General features: G+C 40.3%; 1 long non-coding RNA gene across 2 annotated transcripts in view; it reads right to left on the reverse strand.

Annotated features, from left to right (window-relative positions):
* The window catches only part of LOC138406473 (uncharacterized), a 112,589-nt gene extending 94,036 nt beyond the window's left edge, over nucleotides 1-18,553 (reverse strand). For both annotated transcript variants that reach the window (XR_011239914.1, XR_011239915.1), the window contains exons 1-3: nucleotides 18,243-18,553; nucleotides 17,995-18,114; nucleotides 16,672-16,785 (exon numbers count right to left, since the gene is read on the reverse strand). This is a non-coding gene — a long non-coding RNA (uncharacterized lncRNA). The remainder of the gene's footprint in view (nucleotides 1-16,671; nucleotides 16,786-17,994; nucleotides 18,115-18,242) is intronic.
* Nucleotides 18,554-27,079: the final 8,526 nt, after the last annotated feature.

The raw sequence follows: 27,079 nt of genomic DNA on the forward strand, positions 1-27,079 counted from the left end.
GTCATTAATACATAACTAATAAGGATATCTATTAGTGCTTAGTAAGGTTTTTATTAAGCATCTGCATATATGTATTAGGTCTTAATTGAAAACATTCTTATTTTTGCTTAACAACTGGTTTATTCTTGGTAAATCCTTAGAAGGCCACTAGTTGGCCATGATCGTAAGTTATTAGTATTTAGTATGGGTCAAAATAAAAAGGCTATAGACTCCTTATACACTGTCTTAATATACTACCAATTGAGACAGAGTAGCAACATATTGTGACAATGTATTAGGAGTCTACTTTGATCCATACTATATATCAGCAACTTAACCTCAAGACTAACTGCTGCATATTAAGGGTTTGTCAAGAATAAATGACCTATTCAGTAAGAATAAGAAATTGTTGAATAACTACCTAATACATATGTAGCGATGCTTAATGCAGATCTTATTGATCATTAACACATACACATATTACTCATGTATTAGAGGCTAACATTGTGTTCCCTAAACTAAATAATTTCTGTATCTGCAGCTTTGTTTGGATCCAAATCCAAATTTAATGGGCTCTTTCTAGGCCTGCTGTTGAAATATGTTCTCAAGTTTTTCATAATCGTGCACCAGGATACCCATATGGCACACAAGACATTTGATACAGATAGTTTTTGATTGAATTTGGCCAAAGAATATTTAACAAACTATGAGTGAGCACAAGAAAATTAAAAAAAACGACTTTCAGCACCGGACAGCGCCCATGCAGCCACAATTCATAAGACAAACCCATCTGTGGAGGTGGGTGTGGTTTGGGCACTCAGCTGTAGGAGAGAGAGGAGGCACAGAGAGTCCTCAGCAGGGAACAAGTGACTGGACTGAGGCGGAGGGGAGACTGACAGCTCTGTGTGTGTGTGTGTGTGTGTGTGTGTGTGTGTGTGTGTGTGTGTGTGTGTGTGTGCTCCAAGCTGAGAGAACCCACGGTGGCAACCAACAACATCCTTAAGCACAATAAAAAGAAGTGTGTTGATGCCATATGCGTCATGAGACAACTGTTCAATTCTAAAGTTTTAGGAAAAAAAGGCAATCACAAAATCAGAAATCAAATCAAGAATATGCAGCCAACTGTGCAAACACACTTTATCATCACGAGTATATTTAATTTGCAAACAAGAATAACTTTTCACCCCAAAACACTGTGATGCCTTGGTTCCAATGTTATTGGATGAAGGTCTATCACAACCTCAGATGTACATGAAAAATATCCAAAGGAAGTATCTGTCTGTTTAGCAGTCAAATGTATATGTGTATACTGAAGCAAACTGGTGTTTACTGGTTTTTGGTGCATTTTGCAGCATTTTCACTGTGAACAGCTGCCTTATGTCATCACATATCTATATCAGACATCACACATCACATATTTATACCACTGCCTATATCAACAAACTGGAAAATGCAAATGACAAAAATAATCTTGCTTAGTATTTTCACTGAAGCTGCTAAATCAGAAAGTCTAATCAGGCTGCACAAATTAAACAAAATACCTATATTCCTGAAAAGATTGTCAATCTGTTACATGCAGATGGAAGGGGTAAACTGGTGCGTGTATGTAGTGTGTACTTATGTTGTGTGCCTCTGCACATCTGTGCACACGAGTGTGTGGGCAAGTTTAGAGTATTTAAATTGTGATTATGGCATTAGATAAACCCAATGATTCCCAATTTTGTGCTAATCATTAGGTCTGTGTGAGTAACTTACTTTTGTTTCCTCTATCTGGTATATACACCAACCTTGTCAAGACCATTAGACCTCATGGGAATAGGCATGAAAGGTTTTAGATAGAGTTAAGTTGCCAATGATAAAAGGAAGTCAACGCAAAGTCCTGAAAAGGATAGCTGCACAAAGGGTGTGTGTGTGTGTCTGTGTGTGTCTGTGTGTGTCTGTGTGTGTCTGTGTGTGTCTGTGTGTGTGTGTGTCTGTGTGTGTGTGTGTGTGTGTGTGTGTGTGTGTGTGTGTGTGTGTGTGTGCAGATGCTTGGGCTCTGTCATTCCAAGGATGAAACTCTCACTGTCTATCTGTGTGACTACAGGATTAGCTCCATGTCACATTTCCTATAAAAGAAAAGCTCAGTTGACACTGAAATCCTCATCAAATCATCAAATGTCCTCTTGCTAAACATAGCCCACTCATGTCAGGCCATGAAAAACCGTCAAGCCGTCTACAGCAGCTGCAACTCAAACAGGAGACAACGCGATAGAAATGTCACTGTCATCACTCAGAACTGCTGCAACACCCACCTTTGTGACCACAAAACCTCTGTCTCAGGAGTTTTGACAGTAATGCAATGGCATTAGAGTTGTTTGTGAGATTTGTGAAGGCTTGACTCTCTGCTGGCAGACTAAATGACCTGTGAAAGCTGGTATGAGGAACACAAAGCTGTGGTATATAAACAGATGGAACTTTTTACAGGCATACACTGCTAACTATCTGTGAACACAGATAATTGGAATAACTGCAACATCCACACCACATATGTGTGGGAGGATTTGTGCATTCGTAAGTTTGACAGGCATGAGTGGAGAATTGAATGGGGAATTTCTTGTTTTGTGTGTCGGCGTGACGGTATTTTAGGCAGACTCTGATATGCCTCTTAATTTTCTGACAACATATCAACAAACTGATTCTTCACTCACTTTCTTGGCTTTGATTTTGCAAAGAGGCTGCATTAACATACATTAGTTTCAAAAGTTCAAAAGGTGAAAGTCGGGTATGTAGCTCTTTACCTAAATACTGCCCTGAATTAAAAAACATCCAAGAGATGACAAAGAATTTTGAACTCACTGTTGTTGATGGTGACCCTCACTGTCTGCATGTCAAGTTTCAAGTGATTTTACAAAAAACAGATAAAGAATGATTCTTGGTTAAAAATAAACTACTGCCGTGAAAAGGGAAACAATCACTGGTCTCCTGTGTCTAACATTTTTTAGACCCATCCATTCAGCTATTCTCCTTATCCTAATCCAACAAATAGAGAGCTTTGTTACTTGAACATAAACATGCTGCTGAGGCATTTGCTGACGACAGATGCCGTCTCACATGAACACTAGATCTTGCTGAAGAATAGAACGTTAATTATGAGTTGACTTTCCTGTATACTGTACATATATTTACAGCTATTTACAATTGTGACCATCCCAAAAACCCTTTGGAAACACAGGTGACCTGTTTCACAGTGATTTCAGTAACTATACATAACTATACTTGCATAATATAAAGAGAAAAATGTATTCCTTATGGAACAATGGAATCTAATACTAATAGTTGTTATTCATATTTGGTATTTGAAATAATTTGCTTTTACTATTGACAGGACTTTGTGTCAGATATCAACAAAAAAACTATAACTCTATTATGCATATACCATGATAAAAGGATGCTGTTCTATTGCTACTGTATAAGAAATACATGTGATTAAATACCTCAGATTTGATCTATTATGACAAAAACAATGTGATGTTGCTAAGTTAAATATATATATATATCTTTACCATGTTTAGTCGGTTAACTAGTGGCACTGAAGGCTGATTAATTCTGAATAAAAATGAATTAGATACATTTTTATGATCTAATTAGTATAACTAGTGTTTCCTCTGCCTCAAGTCAACTAGACTTTCCTCCAGCATTGCCTCATTGCAAATAAAGTGAAATAAATCCCGCAAAGCAAAAGAAATAATCATATTGCATATTTTCTCGAGACAAGTTACACAACATGGATGCACAATTTTCAGTATTTTTATGCAACTAATCTCTACACTGTCCTCTTGACAACATTTGTTAGATGAAGACATCCAGCTGCATCTAATGAGAACGATGACTCACTCACCATTAGCAACAACTTTGTAGTCCAACGATACTGAAGTTAAGAATCTATGATAAATAATTTTGGAGTTCAATGTGAAGAAAAGGGATCAGTAACTGACATCAATCAATATTCTTTTCTGCCAATAGGGATTTGTTAATGTTGCCTGATATTTGCTCCACATGATGCTTCTTTAAGAAAGGTTTCTGTGTCCAGGTCTGTTGAGGGGGTGTTATGCCAGAGCCCATTTTGTCAGTAAAACTGAAAAGCAATATAAAAAAAAAATCAGAGCCAGCAGTAGAAGACTACAACTGACTGATTTGTCTTCCTTAGCTAGAGGCAGTAGCAGTGAGAGTCCAACTTCAGAATTAAAAAGTAGAGCGTTGAAGGTTGAGGGAAGAAACTGAGACCTATTCACTCAGTGAATTATTATGCACCTATATGGTCGGGCTTTTTTAAAAAGGCTGGGAATTGCTGTTGAAGAGGCACTTGAGCTGACACCAGTATACTCACGACGACTGGATGTGTTTGTTCAATGCCCAGAGATTAAATGCCCAAATTTAGAGAAAAATATAAATACTTTACAGCCAAAATTTAAAAGTGCACTTAAAGACATTTATCAATTCATCTCACTACCAAAAAAATGTTAGTAAAATCCCCAAATACTAGATTTGATAACTGGTTGGCTCCGGTCATGCGCAGTGTGAGCACAGGGAAGAGTGCATGTAGGCAGGTTAGCCAGCGAGTCATTTTATCCAACAAAGTTGTTTCATTCATAGGCATGGCATTTTTAAACCCAGCCCCATTAGACTTCATTTATTGATGGCTACCAGGATGTGAAGACAACATGAGGTAAGTGTTTCAGAAGCAATTTACTACCCCTAAACTTAACCATTATCCTCATTAAATTTAAAAACAGCATTTCTACTTGATATTTGTGGTGTAACACTGTCCTCCTGAACCCAACACTCCTATGTTTTTGTTTTTCTTCATCCTGTCGTCATCTGACAACAACAACAACAACAGAAGTGGTGGCATTGGTGACAGTGCCAGAGGCCATGCTGCTCTGCCACACAACGATCTGGCAGACAGCTTCCTCTGACTGATCCTCATCCTGCTCCCCTTCCTTTCCCTCTGCCTTCACCCGCAACCTCCCTCCCTCTCTGTCTCTGCTGATAGACACCTGAGCAAGACAGGTGGTCAACAAGGGGTCAGCTTGTGAAACTGTGAGAGTGTGCGGTTGTTCCAATCGATGGGTTTTTCATATTTGGCAGCTGTCCTCTTTATCTTGTCATGGTGGATTTTTCTCCTGCTCCTGTCCCTTTCATGTATAGTCTCTCCATCTTTTTTACCCTGTGGTGTACATACGGACATATTGGGGAAAAAGGGATATGCTTTGCTGCAATGGAAAATGTGTATATTGAAAAGAGAAGATGGGATCAGTTTTGTTGCAAGTATTGTCCATGTAAAGATGCAAAACCCCTGCCTAAAGTCCACATAGGGACTCTTGCTGTAGAGACCTCTCTCTCAGTCTACATGAAAACACGTGTTCCAGAAAAGGCAATGCATTACAAGCCTCAGTCTACATCCATGCTTGTATGCCTGTGATGGAGTACACACACTGGGGTGTTTTAAAATAAATACTCACATCAGTATGGGGGGTGAAGTGTCTTGCTCATGGGCACACAAGTGCAAGCAGATGGTGCAGGGAAGGTTTTATGCACTCACTACCAAATTTTCCCAGAATCAAAACCAGTCTATATTTCTAATGTACTGCAGGCCCTGCTGGTTCTCACCCTTTTTCACGCTACTAGTATTTTTCCCCTCCTTGGACCAGACAGGTGGAAGTGCTCAGAAATAAAAAAGTCAATATTTACCATGTTGTTTACAAGCATCAGCACTTACCCCATTGGACATGCCACCCCAAGAAAAAAAACATCTCTTTTCCCTGCTTCTCTCCCTCCTCCTCGGCCTACCTGGACCATTTAGGATTTATGTGGAACAACTATCCTGTTGGAGCCATTTAGTAGCTTGATCAAAGATGTGTCAGTGTTGGGATTCACTGCTCTGACCCACAGGTTAAGTGTGTCTCACACACCGTGTATACAGTATATCATGCTGTGACAGACAAATGGTTTTGTATCACCCTGGACAACCTGAAACCAAATACGAGCCAGAATGGATTTCTCTCTGCGATGGGAGTGTGACACAGTCATAACAAGTAAGTGACTGCAATGATATTGTAAAGAATGGATGGAGATATTAATCTGGAGGTTTTACCAAAGGTAGACAGTGTAGAATTCTGCCATCAACAAGACAGTAACTATGCTGGCACCCACAAAGCAGATATAAAAATATATATATATTTATATATATTGTCTCTGACAAGACAAGAGAGACAAGAGATATTTAGTGTGTTTATTTGCTTCAGTAATGTGTAATAGTGCGTGTAAACAGCCAATATGAAATATGGAAAACTCAGATTTATTAATCGCCATGGGGACAATAGATCGTCAGTTACCTTAAGGCCAAATAATGCTCTCTATGTGTGTGTGTGTGTGTGTGTGTGTGTGTGTGTGTGTGTGTGTGTGTGTGTAATCATGGGCAGATTAATGGAGAAGCGGATGGCATGAAGCAGTCTTTGATGGGATTACGCACTCAATTACCCTGTTAAATCTACCCAGCCCACCCCACCACCCCAAACCTTCAGGTTCAAACATCTGACACACATGCACACACAAGCTTGAACATACACCTTTTGCGAGAACACAAAAACATATCACACACCACACAACAGGTGTCCTGTTCTACCACAGATTTGAATTGTGACACTGACCATGAATTAAAACATGTCTACGCAATCTTAGTAGGTGTTGCAGTGAATGAGATGAGTTCAGAGTTAGGGAAATAGCTGCAGTTCACTGTTACTTTCCCTTGTCGTAGTTGTTTTGGTACTCAAACCACAAGTTGATCACAAAAATGTCAAGGCAGAGTAATTAGATCCTAAAACAGTGCTTGTTTCTACAGAGCATGGATAAACTCATGGCTGCATTATTTTGAACAGACTATTTACATTAAAGCAAAAAACTTGTCAGTCTAACAATAAAGTTGTTCTATATATTGCAGGTGTTGCTGAAGTTATATGTGAAACGTTTTACCCTTCTCCATGCATGCTGGAAGCAGGTAAAGTTGTACCAGCAACCTCAACTCTGTTTCCTAATATTTACATGAAAAGTTTGACGTTGAGCTAAAACCTGGCAAAAACCTTTGAAGCCCTTTGAGCAGTGGAAACAAGTTGCCCCATAATGTCCACCAGCAAGTGGCTAAGTTTGTCTGGCGGCTTTTTGGTGCTAGGCAGGTTGGTTAGCGTGGGTCTTAAGAGCTTTTTTGTTGAAAACTGCTGCCTGCTGAGTGACGAGAGTGAATGGGAGCAGTAAAATTGAGGCCCAGTTAGCAGAACAATGAGCTGAAAGTCAGTGGAAAGCTCTGTATAAGGGGAGCTGCAGAGTTCTCTTTGAATGACTCATTTCACAGACAAGTAGTCATGTCATCCACTGTTAATGTAAAAATATTGATTTGCTACTAAAAAGGCTGCTGGTTTCTACTCGGCATAGGTCACATGCATTTAATTAAAGGAAGCTAATATGAAGCCACTAGAGACCTTTTTTTTTTACTTCGTTTGCTCTCAATCTATTTACAGTTTAGAGGAAATATCTTTATATACTATATAGGACAAGACCTTTCATAAAATCTTGTGGCACAAAATTTCAAATCAAAGCCAAATAACAAATTATTCGTGGTAATGTTTTATGAGTTACATAAGTAAATTTACTCTGACTCTTCATTTGGCTTGAGATTTTCCCCAGATCCCAATTTGAGATCCACTTCAATACATAGCCTTTCATTTTATTCAACCCTTTACTGAACTCTAAATTGTCCCTTACTTCCACTCCTCTCTGCATTACATCCACACGAGTACAGCCTTTCCTCTACAACCAAATGTCCTTGTTACCAGCAAATATCCCTGACATTTGAATGCACAAGTACAATACAGTCTGCCATGTGTTTCCAAGCCTTACTATATAGACACATGGATGTAATAGTAGCTCCAGGGGATGCCTATTATCTGCTCTCAAGGGCCTGTGGGCTGGCAAATTGAGGGGCAGCTACTTCTGAAAGGTCAGGTCTCAAGTCAGGAAGGTGCCATGGTTTCTGTTTATTACTCTCTTGAAATGTAGCAAGACTGCAAGTTCATACTGTCTTTGTACATGTAACCCTATGATGGTTATATGGGACCAGTGTGATTTTAAAGAAGTAGCCCAAAAGCACCAATGTAGACTGACCTGACTCATCTGCATTAGGGCTTCTGGATTATTCGGCTAATATTAGTGAACCAATCGCATCAGATTTCAGAAGGTTATGTGACACAAACCACCAGTGACAGAGACTGCTTCCCCAGAGACATGCAATACCACAGTTTACATTCAAACCTTTTTTTATTAATTCATTTGTTGTACTGATTTTGTATTGTTCAGAGTTGTTTCCATTCTTTCTCATACCCTTCAGCTTCTGTCTCTGCATATTTATTGAATAGGTAATATGAAAGCTCCATTATTAACTTTTTTCAGTGAGCAATTGTATTTAGCAGTTCAGTCGTTTGTTTTGCTCGAAGGTACTTGAGCAAAAATTATAAATGAAATCATTACTTTGCAGTAGCTGATGAACATTGTTTGGATGCATGGATTTTGGTGTTGATGCCCAAAAAATCATAATGGTATAAATAAAATGCATTGATGAATATTTAAAACTGTGGTTTTCAATATTTTTTTAACTTGTGACCCTTGTTTTAGGAACTCTTATCACTTTTCAGATGTCTGGGAGTTCTTAACAGTTCCTCTCTTTCTAGTTACATTTACATAACTTTTTAAGGCCTAGAGACAACATTTTGCAGTACAGCACAAAAAGTAAAGAGCAAGGAAAACTCCACAAGGAAAAGACAACAAGTTTGTTTCTTTTAGGTTTATCTGAGACATCAGATTTGTCTGTAAATTGAGAGCCACATGATTAAAGTACACTGACTGGATTTGCAGTAAAAAGTTCTACTTTAATGGTCACTATTTAATAGTCAATCAAACTATAATGGTGAAATTCTGCACATTGATACATTGCTATTAGTACAATAATATATTGTATAATAATGTTGATGTCACAGAGGCCATTGTACTTTAAGTAGGATGCAAGATTTGGTCTGGTGTTACAATCTGACATTTAATCCATTTATTTCTGTACAGTGGTACTGTATTTATCCAAGTCTACTATATTATTTGTCTATTTATTTCTTTACTTCTCTGTATTTGAGTAACAAGTTACTCCCTACATAGATACATTACAGATATTTGTTATTTATTCTATAATTTATATAATGTCCTGCAGAGATACTTTACCAAGAAGCTGCAATCGGCTCTACTTGTATCCATTTGCTGAGTCTGTGCCGCCTCTGTCTGCGGTATATAAAACAGCTGTGTGAAAATGATATAACCATCAAGATCATAAGAGTCTGTGGTGTTCAAAAGTGCACTTTGAAATTTGAAATGGATGTAATCAAGTGAATTGTCTCAGCAGGGTGTCCAGTGTCTGCTCTACAGCAAATGGATACATAATGACATAGAAAAGTGTAAGGTTATTGTTAAAGCCATCAGTGAGCTGTGATGTTTCTAATTATGGTCTAATTGAGACCGGGGATATCAGGGTGCCATTAAGTTGGCTAGGTAGCTACAACAGCATATACACTGGCACACAAGTTAGAAAGCAAATATCATATATAAAGCAGGCAGATAGACTCCATTCTTTTACACTCTCACTCTCTCGGAAGGATTTATGTTTGATGATGTAAATACAACAAACATTCAAACTTCTCCAGCTGAGTTTGCCTGGCTCCAGTAGCAGGCACGACTAATTTCTGCACATAGAAGTTGAATGGTCTGTCTGCTGTCTGTAGGGAAGGAAGGAAGGAAGGGAGGGAGGAAGGAAGGAAGGAAGGAAGGAAGCCAGACAGACAGACAGACGGACGGATAGAAGAGAGAAAAAAGAAAAGAGATGGACAGGCAGATGAAAGACATACAGAAAGAAAAGTGAAAGACAGACAGTAAAAGGAACAGAAAAAAAGAAACAGACGGATGAATGAAAAGACAGAACAAATAAAAGAAAGACAGACAGAAAAAAGAAAAGAGACAGATGGACAGACCGATAGAAAAAACATGCAGACAAACAGAGAAGGAAAGAAAGAAAGGATTGCTTGCAAGCAGGGGTCGTCTAAGGGTGGCCAATCATCCAATTATCTGTATAAAACAGGTGGCACCTCATTGGGAAAGCTCATTAAAATGGCGTTCAATCTTGGCTCTTAGCTGCCTCTGGAAATGAAAGCACATTTCCTGTTTGGACTGTTAAATTTTTTTCAAATACAATCAGGCTGCAAAAGAGGAGAGGCTTCTCCCTGACACTGAATAATTGGATGTTTGGAAGTCAGCCAGTCAAGATTTACTTGCCATTTCTCTAGTGGAATCTACGGTGGACTGGGCATCATGATGGAGTCTGGTCTTAGGCCTTGGGCTTTGTCAGTAGAGCAAAGCATCCCATCTGTTCTGGGTTTGTCTTTTTAATACCAGAGCTATCCTTTCCTCAGATCTCAAAAGTTTACTATATCCGCTCGATGGCAAATCATGATGTGTGAAATTTCAAATTGAGCTTGTGGATAAAAGGTACCTATACCAGTTACTGTACACACACAAAAGTGCTTCGAAGGCCCTCTATGGGGTTTTCTTCAATAGCTGGTAGAGGAGTCACACAACCCACAATGAGGTTTTTTCAATATTGCAAATGGTCCATAAAAAGGTCAGGCATTTATTTTCATAGTGATTGCTCACCAATGTGGAAACGAGATGTTGATTGGGGGAAAAGTGGGAATTGGTTTGCAAGTGTATGCCTTACAGTTACTATGTCAGGGACAATAAGTCTTAATGGCTGTAAGGGGCAAACAGGAGAGAAAAGCATGCAGGAGGCACTCTGCTTCTTCCCACAAACCAGCTGTCCAATTTCTTGGTAGATTAAGATTAACATTTAAATACACTATAAAAGGTGTTCATTATTACACACAGTGCTTATTTGCTTATACAGTTAAGACGAACGAACAATTTAACAGACTGAAGCTGTTGTCTCAAAAGCCTCATTTTCACCATCATCACATGCAGCTCTGTCAGACCTGAGCTTGGTGGTGTCAGACCTCAACAACAGAGCTTTGGTGTGTTCACTCGCTTCAGTAGAATCGCTACTTTCACAGGTGTCAGGTTGAACCAGTGACACCTCTAATGTGGCAATAATGAGTGAGTCTCATTATTTCGCTCAAGTGCATCTAAAACTACCACCAAGGAATAGACATTATGCATTGCAATGCAGTAAGATGGATCAAAATTTCACAGTAATAATTTGAAGTTAAACACTAAAATAATGCACAATTCAATCTTTAATCATATACAATACTAATTATACTGTAGAAATATCCTGGAGAAAATGAAATGGAATTCAATTCCGATTCAAGCTACTTCATCCTCCACAAGATCATTAATAGAGGCAGGCAGGAAATATAAATTACTTAATTACTACAAGTATAGTAAAACTGAACAGTTACTCAAATATACACACATTACAACACCATCACAGGTGTCTAAAGCACAGTGTGCATGACTCCAAGCTGTGCGTGAGAAAGAAGCTAAAACCAAGATAAAACTTCAAGGACACGTACACAAATAAAATAATGCAAGTCTGCAGTGCCCATTCTAAACCAGCCTGTTCTGTAACTATAAAAGAGCAGTAATTGAGCTGAGGTGAGGAAAGACCTGCTGCTGGGCTCAGACCATAGAAACGTGAAGCTGTGCCACCACTGCTGTACCAAGAGCTGTTCACCTGATTATTCAAAGTTCGGGTGGAGCTCAACTCAGAACAAAGAACCCAGAAATGGAATCTGAAATCAGCTGTTTTCGCTGTTGTCGCCTGTTTTCGTAAACGCACTGTTGTAATTGACAACATCACGTACATTGATAAGACAAAGTTGCTGCTGCTACAAAGCACTGATCGCCTGTTTATTCAAAGTTTATTAATATTAAATGTATCGTGTCACAATCACACCAAATTCATCACTGCACTTCCTTGGTTTAGGAAGGCTGAAGCTAATAAGATGAACAGTTCTTGAGTTATGCATTCCACATAGAGACAGAAAGACGTTAAAGAGATTACTGGAATTATTGGATACAAAGAACCCTAGTTAAAATCTGGGACTTACATACATTGTAAAGAAGTTGTGCCTTTCTGCTCTGTCTGTGTATGTAATCTGTAGCATCTACATACTACACACAACTGATATCACGTTGCTTCATCCCTAAAAAAATATTCAATATATAAATTTATCAAAAAAACATTTTGCTATAGCATGCATGTAAAAAATTAGATCAGCCAATAAGAAAAGTTTTTGGTTTTGAGTAGATAAAATAACCCTCCTACAATAAATACACCCCTAGATATGGCACACTGAATGAGTCCCTGTGAGAAAAAAAAAACTTGTCTGGATAATGTGTTTACTTATTCTGTTGTTTTGTGCCATTAAACAGACTAAACTGTACAGTAAAATGCTGTGTGGAGAGTGGTGGAGGCAGCTAGTCTTCCTGGAAATTGCCTTATTTGTGTACAGTAATTAAAATAATGTCTCTCATTACTATGGTAGTTTATTTTAGTTAAAACAAGGAGATGAAGCACCTCCAGGTACATTTTGGCACAGTATTCATACCGCTCTCAAGGGGCTGGCAAAGTAACATAAAAGTAGGCTGGAAATGTTTAATTGTGATTAATCACACTGCATATTTTTAAGGACAAACACATTTTAAACTATTCATCATCATCTGTGGATAATTTCCATTGCTCATCATATAGTCCATACTGGCCCAGTGTGCCCTGTTATGTGGAATAGACAATGTAGGAGCCAGGTAAGGCGGGCCAGGAGGCATCCCCAGTCATCCTGAAGGAGGAGAGCTAATCCTCCCATGACAGCGGGGAACGGCTGCTATCCCGGCCTGTCACAACCACTCTGGTCCCTCATAGCTGAGGCCGTCACACTGAAAAGCTAGTGCACCGGAGAGAGGAACAAGACACGCGGCGAGGGGGAGGTACAAGGTACAAGGTATAAAGGAGGGGATTTACATGCGTGACTGTTCATTTTATGCCACCCAGAGGACTCAGGTGGAGTAGGAGGATTTATGATACTACCTGAGAGGATATGAGGCTTTGAAGGGGGGTGGGTTTGAAGGGTATTAATAGTTTTATTATTTTGTCTTTGACACCATATGTGATATAACGTCTGTTCATGTGGTCCTCTATGGCCTCCTCTGTGTAAATTCAGACACACTGTGCACTCAGTAATGCAAACGATATACTATACAGAGCCCTATATAATGAGTTGCATGGTTCCCTCCTGCCTCTCTTGTTCCAAACCAAATTAACAAATTCTGTTATTCACAGAGCATTTAGGCATCTTTTCAACCCACAGCAGAAATGTGGGTTCCGAGGGACTGCACATAGAGCTGCACTAATCAATGTTTTCATTTTAACGGCTTGAATTACTGTTTTATGATGAGGATGAACCAACAGAGAACCAAATGTTTTACAGCCGATGATTTTAGGTTCACCTTCACGTGGTAGGAACACTTAACTCCCCAGCACCAAATAGCGAGAGCTACAAGGAGAGTGAACAGTACAGATTTCAGGTTACATGTATAACTTATCCATCATCTGAGCCAAAGCCGCCTTCACCCCCTCTACCAATGGTACCTGCAACATGGAATCACAGCAGCAGCAGGACGATAGAGGATACTATGTTCTTTTTCCCAAAATCTTCACTCAGGAAGTTCCTGCAGTAACATATTTATGACAGTGTGTCACCACATCATACAGTTCATAAATGTTTTGCATTATTGGTTTATCATGTTATCCAGGTTCATGTGGAAAATAAGTGACTGCTCATTCTGTAGTTCCTTATTCTTCTCTTTCACAATAACGCAATAGATGTTTACGCTAGGTCCACAAACCAAACATTCAATAATTAACATCAGTGTATATAAATGAATAGTGCCTGCTGGCTTCTAACCTGGCCTTCAAATAAACTGTTGTTTGATGGAAGTATAGATGAATGTATGCAAAAATATTCACCATGAAATCTTCAAGAGCTAATTATATCAATGTTATTTAAAGCCTGTTGTGCTTCCCTCTACTGGCCATACAAATCTAGGGCCGCTTTAAAATCTTGAAACCAAATAACTATTTATTAAAACACATGTAAAATGCATACCCCACTGTGTCGAATGCACGTCTTAACTTTCAGAATTTATTTTGATTTCTCACATGATACTTCCTTTGTTCTCTCTAAAAACTAGAATGGTATACTTATAATTAACAACTTGGTCCTAATATGAGAAATACCTCCTGAAAGCCTAATTCCTATGAGACATGCAGAGAGTACACAGCCATGCTTATGGAAGCATGCAAGGTTCAGCGACGTTCACTGGCAGAGAGAACACACCACTGCATGAATGGACTTGTGGGGAATGGGGGGGGGGGGGGGTCGTCACATGTGAAAACACAGCTTTCCACTGACCAGTCACATTTAAAATTCCATCTGTTGTGGGTCTTTTCTATATAAAAAAAAGAAGCAGAGTAAAAACTGGAGGACAGGGCTTAGAACGGAGAGAGAAAAATAGATCAATATTTAATTTTCTCCCCAGGAGATATGTTCAGGCACTAATCAGCGGTGACTGGAAAAGATGACACCTGGAATAGCAAGCAGCAGAGCTGAGCTGTCTTCTCCTTCCACCACATCTTTTGCCTCCCAGGACAGTCTCTCACTTTTGCTCTGCCGTCCCTGTCAGCCCCATATTTCTCATTTATTCAGTCAAACCCATCTCTCCATCTCTCTCTGTGCTTCCTATTAGCTGTACAGCTTCTTTCTCTTACTCGTCTGCCTCCTCTGTCATTCTCTCATTCCCGCCTCATTCATCCTCTGCCCTCGCAGTCTCACTTTTCCTGCAGTGCCTCTTGCCCTCGCACCCTCCTCTCTCTTTCACCAGCTTCTTCAACCAATCCCTTCTTTCTCACTTTCAATCTTTTGCTCAATAAGTACTTGTCCGGCATGACGGACCAGCAGAGATTGCTCTTGCAGGACAGAGCAGAGATTCACTTAACAAAATCACTGTATGTGCAACAGGTATCATTCCAGCTGTGCGTGGAGCTGCTAATCCTGCATTGTGTGCACTTTCTTTATTACAAAGCTCACTGGCTGAGCTCTGCACACATGAATCTTGCCTCATGCACACACATCTTGGTGGAGATATGTAGGCAAGAATAAACCATCAGACTTGGGAGGTATTTCCTGGAGAGAAGAATTACACAGCACTGACGTGATTTCACCAGACTGACTGTGATTTGATTTGCAAAGCTTTCACATTTTCATTTAGCAAAACAGAGCAAGCCATCTGAATTTCAAAAGCATTTCAATTTCATGTTCCTTCTTTCACTCTGGGTTGAACAAGACCTCAAGCATAATGAGCTTCATTTCCTACTAGAACAAATTCACACAAATTGGGTCTTATTGTTTCAAATTACTGCTCTGATGTCTGTGCCAGAGATGCCTGCCTGATAGCAACGGGAGCATTATTTTCAATAAATGAGTCCAGTGTTGGAGGAGGTACTTAGATCCTTTACTTACTAAACTAATGTCACAATGTTACATGCTACATAACAAGGAAAAGTCAAGCATTTAAAATGTACCTTGTGAACTTTAGCTGTGGATTTTCCTCTAAAATGTTGTTTAGAATTAAAAGGCAGCCTAAAACAAAAGACCTATAGAGGGGCAGTGACAGGAAAAATGGGGTTTATGGTGGGGTTGCCAAAGTAATCGATGTTGCCGGTGTTACGGTGCATACTGATAATAACTTGCCCACCAGCCACACCATTTATTCATATTTTATAGCCAGGAATCTGGCTTGGTTCATTTTTGTATATCAGTGGTGTTACTAGTTATCAATACTCAGTTGCAGTACACGATGCTGCAGTTATAAAGTGAAAGCTAGAGTGTCTGCTCTGCACAGCAGCAGAGTAGAGTGTGACTGCAGCAACATTTTTCTGTCCAACTCAACCGAGCCCAGGGCCAAGCCCAATCTGCGCCGGCAGATGTTTCGATTTTTTTGTCCAAACCCAGCCCAAACCATCGGTGCCTGTCATGTTCAGGTAGTTACGCTCTAAAGCAGTGTTGCATCGCAGAGTAACAGAGTCTTATCGCATGAGAGGAGAGTTGACTGACGAGCGTGATGAGGATTTGGTGTTAGAGGACGATTAAAACAGCTCACAGTGAAATCTAACGTTACAGATGCTGGACAGACAAAATTATTCTTTTCTGGTAAAATGTCCAGTGTAATCGGTAACACCTGTTTTGTCATGAATTTACCCAGTGGAACAATTTCCACACCACATATTGTACATTAACATCATTTAAAGCACAACATGTTAAACTAAAGGAATGCATGCTCAAACAGAATGTAACATTAAATCTTAACACAAATCACACAACATCATGTCACTTCACTTCCCACTCGCTCTCCCTCTTGGAACAAGTCACAATGTTCTGTTGCAACTGATCAATAAAATCAAAAACAATACCCCCACCTTAAGAAACTGTATTATTGTCCATGTCTATATCTCATTATTGCAAATGAAACAACTAATGCGTGTGTTGTTGTTACCTGTTGCGCTCTGTTGCGTAGCCCAGCTGGTCAGGGATCCACTGCCTTTACCAGCCTCGAACTGTTTTCGCCTCTTTTTGTTCTGACCAACTCTCTTTACTGGACATCTTTGCACTGCAGCAGAATTATCATGATTAATAAAAGAGCATGTGATTCACATAAAAAAACATGACACACATTTATAACTGTAAATTGCTAAATAAACTATAAGTGAGATAACTCTAACTCAAGTAGCTTTGAATCAAAACTCTTGCTTTAGCGAAAGCTGTCTGATGTTGCAGGGTATTACACACTAGAACATTTTAATTCTAGAAAGCATGGCTCTCAAATATAGATCTGCCCTCTATCAACATGCCAAATATATGGACTAATATATCAGGAACATGTAGAACAACACACAAAGGACTATTCTGTAGGACAACCTGGCAAAGCGATCAGAGAACTAAACTGCTTTCCCATAGCATGACTATTCATCAGAATCACATTTATACTATTAAACGTGTGATGCATAACTAATGCACGATTTGAAGGTAATTATCAGTACATTCAAATTATTATAAATACTAGACCACAGTAAAATCCAGTAGTTCTGTATTATTATTATCATAAATGCCTTATTTTCTACATCGAGATCCATGATTTATTCTCTGAGAAAGAAACAGTAATTAGGAAAAACAACCTGGCTATGTTAAGAAAGTGAAATAACAATCCATGGATCCACACCAAAATTTAACAGAAACTAGAAGGACTGTCTCAGAGGCCACATTTTCATATATGAACCAAAACAATGTTATTCTGGTGCGATTGAGTAAATAACTGTGCACGAGATTAACACCATCACCATTTGGGACTTGATGTTCTCCATAGGAATGTGATTGGCAAAGGACAGAAACATACAGAGTGTATGTTGCTGACCTCAGACCTGCAGAAACATAGTCCAGGGACAAGCAGATAAGTTTAGCTTTAACAAATCCTACAGCCCCAGGGGATATTAGATTCCTCTAAACGCTATGGGCCATCTAGTGACATAATTAGGTATTGCACTGACATGTTAACAAGAAGATAAAATAAGACAGACTTTATTAATCCCACAGGAAATGCTCGTGCCAGTTTGCTTCAAGATGAGAGTATTAACTCTCAATCTATAATATATACATATATACTTAAATAAGTTCAAATCGAAATATGAAGTGTAAACAGAGTGAATGTGCCCTTACTTATTATGAATTATTTCTGCTGTTATAATGGTTGTTTGTGCTCAGAAAGATGTGTTGACATTGCACACATTCATTAAAGTCTGTCGAAGTGAAGCTACACAGTCACCTGAGTGGGTTGGTTAATCTTTGAACTCCAGGAAATAGTCGGCCCCATCAAGTGCATGGCTTTAATTGGCCTTAATTAGCCGCAGCTTGCAGTCAAGCTAATAGCACATGAAACCAGATGCTACAGTGAAGAGAGATATGAGCGGGGAGACTTTATATCCACGTCATGAGACAAACACACAAACCAACAACAACAAACCTGATTAATTCATCTTGTAAAATAAGATTTAACAGCGCAGCATCACTTACCTGCAGCTGGGGCTCCATCTATAGAGAGGGGAATCAACAACTGTCTCCCACTGTGTCTCCCACCGTCTGTCTGTGTGTGTGTGTGTGTGTGTGTGTGTGTCTGTGTGTGTGTCTGTGGATTTGTGTGTCTGTTGCATCCTACGTGAACGCGCACAGGGTGACGCCAGGCGGAAGGTACAGGTGAGGGGTCGTCACGTGAAGTAACCTGACAGACGGAAGCCCGGTGGTTTAATTCATCTGAACTGATCCCTTCAAATTATAACGATGGGACATGAGTTATGTCGGTTCTGCAGAATCTTTGACACACTGTGTTCCATTCAATCAATGCCTGGACTCCATTAGAGGATTATGTATTGTGCTGGTCTAATTCTACTGTGATATTTGACGGTAATAAAAAGATACCTCACAGTTTAGAGATGAGACTTAATACAATTCACTTTATTATAAATGAATGTGTCAGGTACATTTCAAATCTATTAATGCACAATGGCAAACACTATCCAATTTCACAGGATTTCTATGTGAATTTAAAGAATATATCAAAACTCTGTAATTTATAGACATTGAAAAAAGTAACATCATTGTCCAAATGAACGATTCACTTTTTAATGAGCAATACAAATCAGTTTTTTTCTTTTCCTTCCTCTCCTTTATATTTATGTTAAACGTAATTTTTCACGTAAACATGGTTTTATTTTTTCTAATTAATATCTAATAATCTACATGACTGTTTATTTAACTGTATTGTCACTGTCACTGGATATTTTGAGTTTGTATATATACACATGTGTTAAATAAAGTTGTTTAAAAACGTTTTTAGTTTATCAATATTATTTATTACCAATCAGTGGACCAGTCCCTCAGATATTGACTTCTTTTAAAAATGTTAAAAACAATGAGGAAGCCTGATATCTGCTTTATTAGAAAGTAGTGGACTAGAAAGTAAAGATATTTGCTGATGTAGTGGAGTAAAGTACCCAAAAATTAATCTATTTAAGTAAAGTACAAATACTTTCCCACCACTGAACCTTAACCATGGTGAAACCATGCCTAAATCTAAAGTTAACTTAACCACAATTCACATCCCAGGACAAAAACTGAGATTTGGTCAACTGGTCGGTGTTCATTCTGGAAATGGTCTTTAAAGGGAAGAATTAGTAATGACACTCACACTGTGCACGTGGCTTATGTTCTAAATTATCACATGAACAAATGTTCCGGGTTTGTTCCTCCGCTGTCATGAACTGTTTTAATCAACCAAACATTTCCTCCAAACCTTTCTGCAATATGTGCAGAGAATGAGTGAGGGAGATAAGAGCTTTCTCAGGTGAGTGGACCTTATCAAGTTGACAGAAAGGTTGTTCAAGGTTGATCTGTGGTGGGCAATCGGACAGCTATAGCTAATCAAGCTGCTCTGCAGTCGTACAGCGGGCTTGTACAACCACACACACTCACTCCCATGCACCGACGTTACCAGAGCAAAATACAGACTCAAGAGACAGAATTACCATAACAGACTTCCATTTTAATATTTCACTTTCCAGTATATTTCTTTTGACACTCATCTGTGGCCTGTTGGTGGGCGTAGTGCTGGCTCTGCGAGGGAGGAAGAGAATCTGTGCGAGTGTGTGGATGGAGGTCTCTTCAGTCTACACAAAGCCTCTGGGGGGGGAGAAGAAAGTGAGGCAAAGAGACAGAGAGAGAGAGAGAGAAAGAAAGAGAGAGGGAAACCTTTGGCACCAATAGGAAGTCCCAATACAGCTGCTCCCTGCCTGCATGACACTTTCTCTCTGACTCTCTGCATGCACTGTCAACCTGTCTGCACACACACACACACACACACACACACACACACACACACATTACAATAAAACAGACGACCACATTTACATGGTCGTGTGTGTGTGATTTCGTAATTAAATCCTCTATTCTGCCTGTGACGCACAAGGTGACTTATCACGTGTGCGTGCAAACACACACACACACACACACACACACACACACACACACCCCTAGTGGGACAGAAAGTGTTTAATTAATACTGACACCATACTCATAGCAGGCCTCCTTGTGTGATTTGCCGTGTGATTCTGAATGTGTGTGTGATAGGATGGGCCCAGTCGTCACTACAGCTACACTATGTGGAGCATGAGTGGCCATTAAATATTATGCAAAGCTCATTCCCACACAAAGTGAAGCCAATCTCCCTCTCAAAGTCACCTACCAAGACTTAAGAAGCCCTCAATTAACTTATTAGCAATTCTGCAGAGCTTAACATGGGCGCTAATGAAGCAAAGTATGGAACGGAAGTGAACATAATGGTAGGAAATATGGAATCTGGGTCACAGTGTTTTGCTGTGCTCCCACCTTATTTTCCATCGGGTCATGAGTAATATGTTGTTGATATATTTTGAAAGGTTTGATGGTATATTTCTGGCTGGACCAATGAACACTCTATATTGGACACCACCAGCGGGGTGAATTCACTGCAGTGCCGTCTCAGCATCTTTCTTCTCATTTATTTGTCTACCACCTGTGGTCTTCTGATACCCCTGCCTGTCACATTACACTCCTCTTTTGATTGTTCTTTCCGTTTGTCATGTCTTCCTCTGACAGGAGAGTTCAAGGTTACTGCAGTTTGACTCTTTAGCCATAACCTGTACATTTAGATGGCGGCACTGTCATTAACAGGGGCTCTCGTGATGAGTGGTAATCTGTAATCTGGTAGTAAAAGCAGTGCGTGCTCTCATATGATTGTTCTCTTGCTTGTGCGAGTTTGTTGTGAATGTTCACCCGGTTATCGAGACAATATTTAGATAGGACCTTGTAATATTGTACAGACACAAGATAAAGCTATCACAGCAGGAGATATGTTAATATGCAGTAAATTACAATTGAGATAAATGTCAATCAAATCAAATTGCAAGATATAAATACAATTTCCAAATGACAGAAATATAACAATTTAAAAAAATAAAATGTAAACAGTAAAAGTATGTCAACTTACCATTATGCTTGAATGGTTTAGGGATACAATGATTTTAAATGTAGTTTGCATTTGGCCCATTTTATAGTCTGTGGTTTTATAGTACCTGCAAAGACTTCGGTGTGTGTGTTTTGATGATTACAGAAATGGTTGTGGAAACCAAAACAAAGTTTTGTTTGTTATATAATCAGACTATTAATTGTCTCTGTCATCCCTACCCCCTCTCCTCCCCTCGACTACTTTCCTTCTGCCTCCAAACTCTTTGTCATCCCCTCATCTCCCCTTTTCTTGCCCTCTCCTCTCTCTGTCCATCCTTCCACTCCTTTGTTTCCCCTCTGTCCTTCTGCTCCCCCCCCCTCCCTGCCTCCTGCAGGCAGTCGCCGCCTTGCACAAAGTGACGCGATGGTTGTAATTGGCTGCCCTCCGCCACAAATCAGATCACAGCTGGCGCTTGGGGTGCTCTGGCAATTACCCATAACTCCCCCATCCCACCCCTCGGATCAGGAGCTAACTCCAGAGAAGAGAAGAAGACGGGCAGGAGAAAAGAAAGAGAAAGGAAAGAGACCCACCCCTTTCTCTATTGATATCGATTAAAGGAATTATAGACAACAGCTCACTTTAAGTGGCTCCTTTTCAGATTATCACCAAGCTGATGGGACGAAGCACTGAAAGGGCAAACGATGATAAAGACCTACTCTGTTTTTTAAAACATCAGCCGTCAGTTACCTTTCTTCTCTCTCCCCTCTCTTGTCTTTTTTCTTATTCCCACTCCCATCACATTCTCCGCGCTAAGAGAAAAGAAGCTGATGAGATCTTTGGGCCTGTGAGCAATTGACTGGAGATTGCATGGGCTTCTCAGACACTCCATCGACCCTCCGTTCTCAGCGAGGGGTCACGCTTGATGTGGTCCTTTATTAGCTCAAATTAGGGTTCTGTGTCTTCAAGAAGGGAACATCCATCTCCTTATTCATTTGTTCTTCTTGTCCCATTTATTTACTTAGTTGGCTTGGCAGTGGACTGTTTGGACAGAGAGCATTGGTTGCCCCAGGCAGGGACACAAATAACATCATATGCACATTAGTTACAAATCACCAATACGGGGTGAAGGTCATAGAATGGGAAATAGGTGAGGCTAAAAGAAGAATGGGAGGATGGGAGAAAACAGTCAGCAGTGGCTACGGCCAGCAATGTGCAATCTCACTGGAGAGAGTGCATTATAATGCAAATGGTTCTGTTTTTTGGTTACAGCTTCTTTTTCTGTTCTTTCTGTGTCTGTCTTAAAAATGTATCAGACTGAAATTAAAGTAATTTCTTTTCAAAGTAGCTGGTCTGAATATATTCATGGTGGAGCTCAAGGTTTGGTCACAAAAGTTTTGCATTCATATGCTGAAGACGTGGATGATCATTTAATTAAAATCTATTACAAGTGCTACAACAGGGATTATATAATTGAAATAATTAGCACTGGTGCACTTTTATGTGACCATCATTTTAATGCTGTAGCTGGTCAAGGTGAAGGGAAACTATTTTTCTGTTCGTAACAATGTTTCTTATAAAGCTCATCATCTACCTTGTGTTCAATGCTATGATCTCTTTGCAGCTGTCACGTAAGAGTCAAAATTACAGTATTACCCTTTAAAATGTGAGTAACGTAAGTACAAGTATCTCAAAATAGTAAGTAGTATTAGTAATTAATTCGAATTAACTAACAATCAATTTTTTGAAACTTGTGTCTTGTATTTTAGTTTTTATTTATGTGATAAAGGATTTCTGTGACACATACATTATATAACTTGTAGTAATAGGGCTTAATATTATATTTATGATTATGAATAATAATGATTTTATTTCATGACATCTTTCTAGACAGAGTTGTTTAAGAGACGCGTGTAATTCAACTTATGTGACATCAGAATAGTTAAAAAGAGAAACCACGTTCAAAATCAGGTTAAGAGGCAAAGCCACACAACAGTTCATACTGTATGCGAACACAAGAGCAAGTAAGTAAAACCAAAGGTTATTATCTGAGGGCTCGGCCTGAAGGATCTGGCACTCAGAGTGCTGAGTTAGAATGTGGGGACAGAGAGAGGTGCAACCAGGAAGAGCGCAGGGCATGGGAGGGGGTGTAGGGATAAAGGAGGTCCAACAGGAATGGGAGGGGGGCTGGATTATGGAGGGCTTTAAAGTTGAGGACATTTATAGTGTATTCTTTGTTGGACCAGAAGCCAGTGAAGCTGGATGAGGAGCAGTGATGATCCTAGCAGCACAGTTTTGGATGCTTTGGACTAATTTTGAGAGTTCATTTGGAATACCAGTGAGACTGAATCGGAATCAGAACATGCAAACCCCTGGTGAAGCCTCGAGGTGCAGATGTAACTAACAAATTTAATTATTTTAGTTAATAGCTTGAATTCAAAACCTAAATAAGTAACTCCGACCCTGCAGTGCAGCGCTCACTGCTTCCTTTGTTTCCAGCCGAGGGGTGCAGATCTTTCATCAATGACTTGCCGTTGCCCTGATTCACGACTCAATTATTGGCTCATTAACGCGCCGTGTCAATTTATAGATTGATGGCGGTGAAAAGCGGAGGGCCCAGAGGTGCTGAGGGATCAGGCTAAAGAAACACTGTTAAACATGAGCAATTTGGTAGATACTGCAGCATTTCTGGTAAATGGAGGTGAAGGGGGCCTCCTGGCTCGTCTGCGTCTGTACGGTGAAACGGATGGTAGTGATCACAGGGATGTTTCTTCTTCAAAGATGAATGCTTTCTATGTGAGGGGAAATCGTGCAGGTTGTGCACTACAGCAGACACACTGGCTGTGTCCACAACTCACAACTCAGCCGTGAATTTGTAATTTTGTAGTGCCGTCCGAATGTTTAGTAAAAAAGTTTATGCCCTTTACAGTGAACTCCCTGTATCCCACAGTGCACTTTGAAAAGAAGTGTACATCTGATGGTCACTAAACCAGCACTATAGACCATTAAATATATAATAAAAGCAGAGCAGGTTTATTTCTATATTTGAACATCATTATTCAACATCCTTTTTTACTCAAAGTTTTAACATGAGTAAAATAAACATTTAAAATGTATTATCGCCGGTGCCGAGAAAATGCGGAGTCATGTCTGAAAGCGTTTTTTCTCTCTCGCTGATAAGCTCATTATATAGTGCTCCCAATATCGTGTGTAGAGGGTGATTTCAGACACTTCATTCTCTCTATATTCTCCCTCTCTCCTATAGGGCCCAGCCTCCACTGCAGATTTAGAATGTCACCTCAACGCAGCAGGGCATTTGGACGGAGCCATGAAATGTGTTCCCTGTGGATTTTTTTGGTCAGAGTAGTTCAGATGTGGTTCATCTCGACAGGCCGGGCCTGCGTTTCCTCCCTCAGTTGTTTTAACAGTCTCCATTCGAATTTAAAGAGGGAGCGAAGGGGAGGTGGAGGGAGAGCCTGTGAGGGGCTGATGGGAGCAGACAGAGAGTACAGGGGTTACCGTCAGACACAGAGCCTCTCTCCTCTGCTTATCTCAAATTCTCTCTCTGTCTGATCACGAATCATAGCCCTGACTCAACTCGAGCAAAGAGGAGAAAAGCTGAACCCCCCTCAGCCATCTTCATTGCATACAGCCCCTCTTCTCTCTGCACCCTCACCCCCCCTTCTCTCTCTCCAGCCATCCGACTCGGGGCGGTGTGCTGGCCTTTAAAAAGGCAAACTTGTAATCTGATAATTAACAATCTGCTAAATTTCTCAAAAGGGAAAACCAAGAAGGGAGGAGAGTCATGAGAAATGTCTGCCTCATGCCTGTGAGTAGGATGACCTTTTGCCAAGGCTGGAATGGCAGGCGAGGCGAGGCGACTCACTTAGAAGCATTTAATTAGCTCTGCTCACGGCTGTGTGCGCTGCCGATGGACAGAGGAGGGAGGACGAGATGGAGGAGAGAGGTAGTCGAGGAGGGATGGAGGCGCGAGGAGGGAAAGATAAGTCCAGATGTCTAATATTCAAAATCTTCTATGGAACAGTGTGTAACTTACACTGCTTTCAAACATGCACCGAACCCTGAATAATCTCTGAATAATGTCCTGACATTCTCCAGAGGGGTGCATGAGAGAAAACAGCAGGAGATCCTCCGCAGGATTCACAGCGAGAGAGTGGAAGTGCATATGACATTTCAAACATGCAACAGACGCAAAAATGAAATGAGAAAGTGGTGCCATACACTTAGAGGACACAGATGAGGGCCGATGCCGGTGTCTGCTGGGCCACCCCTCACCTGAACGCTCCGGAAATATCTGTGTTGTTGCGAACGTGTCCGAGCGGAGAATCTCCGGGAAAACCACTGTGCCGACATTCTCCGGGGGTTCGTGTCTGAAACGGCTGTAGCGTGGAGGGAAGATGGAACAAGATGGAAAAAGAAAGCAGTATATAATATTCTACTTGGGTTCTGGGATGTTTTTGTTGTTGTCGTTGAATCCACAGGGAGACGTGCGTCGCAGCCTCGAGGTGAACCTCTGAGGTCGTGAAGCACGTCTGAAAGAGTGACTCGAAAAAGGAAAACAAAAAACATTTTCTTTCAGTCCTCTTCTGTTCTTGCTCTATCTACATCCAAACTAAGCAGCAGTGTAGGAACACATCAGCCCTGTGGCGCATTTAGTGACTCCCCCCTGTGTGTCACATTGTACATTTGCTGTAAATACAATAAAGCTTGCAAAGCAGTAACAATGCACATGCTTTATTTTAAAGGAGCTATCCCCTCTCCACATATTCTACAGTTGGAGGATGACTTGATAAGCACCATGTCTTTTTTTATATGAAGTAACATCCTGTAAAGTTCTATTAATATTTGCACTGTAATGACTCCTTCCTCCTTACTGGGATCATTTAACTTGCTTCGCTGACTTATTACTTTATGGAGCACGCCACAGAAATGTATTTCTGAAATCAAACAGAGCGCACTGTCATAATGTCAGACGCAAACTGAAATCTGGCTTTGATTTATTGGAAGAGAAAGGGGACGGATTTATCGGAGGAATCCATAAACAAAACAGCCGATTGAAGTCGATTCAACGGACTCAATAAAGCCTCATCATTCTGCCTCATTTCAAGCACACGAGTGAGATATTCACGTCGAAGCTCCGGGAAGTAACCAGAGCTAATGCACTTAGAGGGTTAATCACTGCATTTGTATGCAAATATGTATTTAAGTGTGTCTGCCCTTATGGGAGGGTTTAATGAAGGAGCTGGGCGCAAGCAGTAGGTGACATTCAGCACCTACGGAACCTCAGCGGATAGCTTCCCTGACGCTATTTGTGAATGTTAATTGCTTTTTCGGCATGCCTCCGCCTCCCCGGCCTCCACCTGTCCCTCAGTTCCGAGCGACGTGGGACTCTTCCTGTCTTCATAAGCCGGAGCTGTCGTTTTTTAAAAGACAGGAAATCCTCCCAGGAATTATGTTTGTTGTGTTAGAGCATGGTGCCAAAAACTGAGGCCCACGTGATGAACGTGTCCCAGTGAGGAATAAAGAAAAAAAAATAAAGCCGAAATTTAAATTATCAGAGGTGCGACCTCTTCGCTGTTTGTACCTGTTGGAACAGATGACTTGAAATCTTCCAGTCCCCTCTGCTCTTTTTCTTCTCCACCATATGAGGGAAAAGATTTGCATATCCAGTTGAATTAAAAGCTAATCCTTCCAAATATAATGGATTTTTTTTGCCAGGACCTTACAGAAGACAAAGGAAACCAGCCCCTATACATTAATTTCCCCCAGTTCCTCTCCAAGAGGAAGCGAGATGAGGAGAAGGGAAGTGAAGATAGAGATCTTTCCATTTCTGACAGGGAGCTTTGAATTGAGG

The sequence above is a fragment of the Paralichthys olivaceus genome, chromosome 22 (assembly GCF_024713975.1).
Source record: "Paralichthys olivaceus isolate ysfri-2021 chromosome 22, ASM2471397v2, whole genome shotgun sequence".
In the NCBI taxonomy this organism is placed as follows: Eukaryota; Metazoa; Chordata; class Actinopteri; order Pleuronectiformes; family Paralichthyidae; genus Paralichthys; species Paralichthys olivaceus.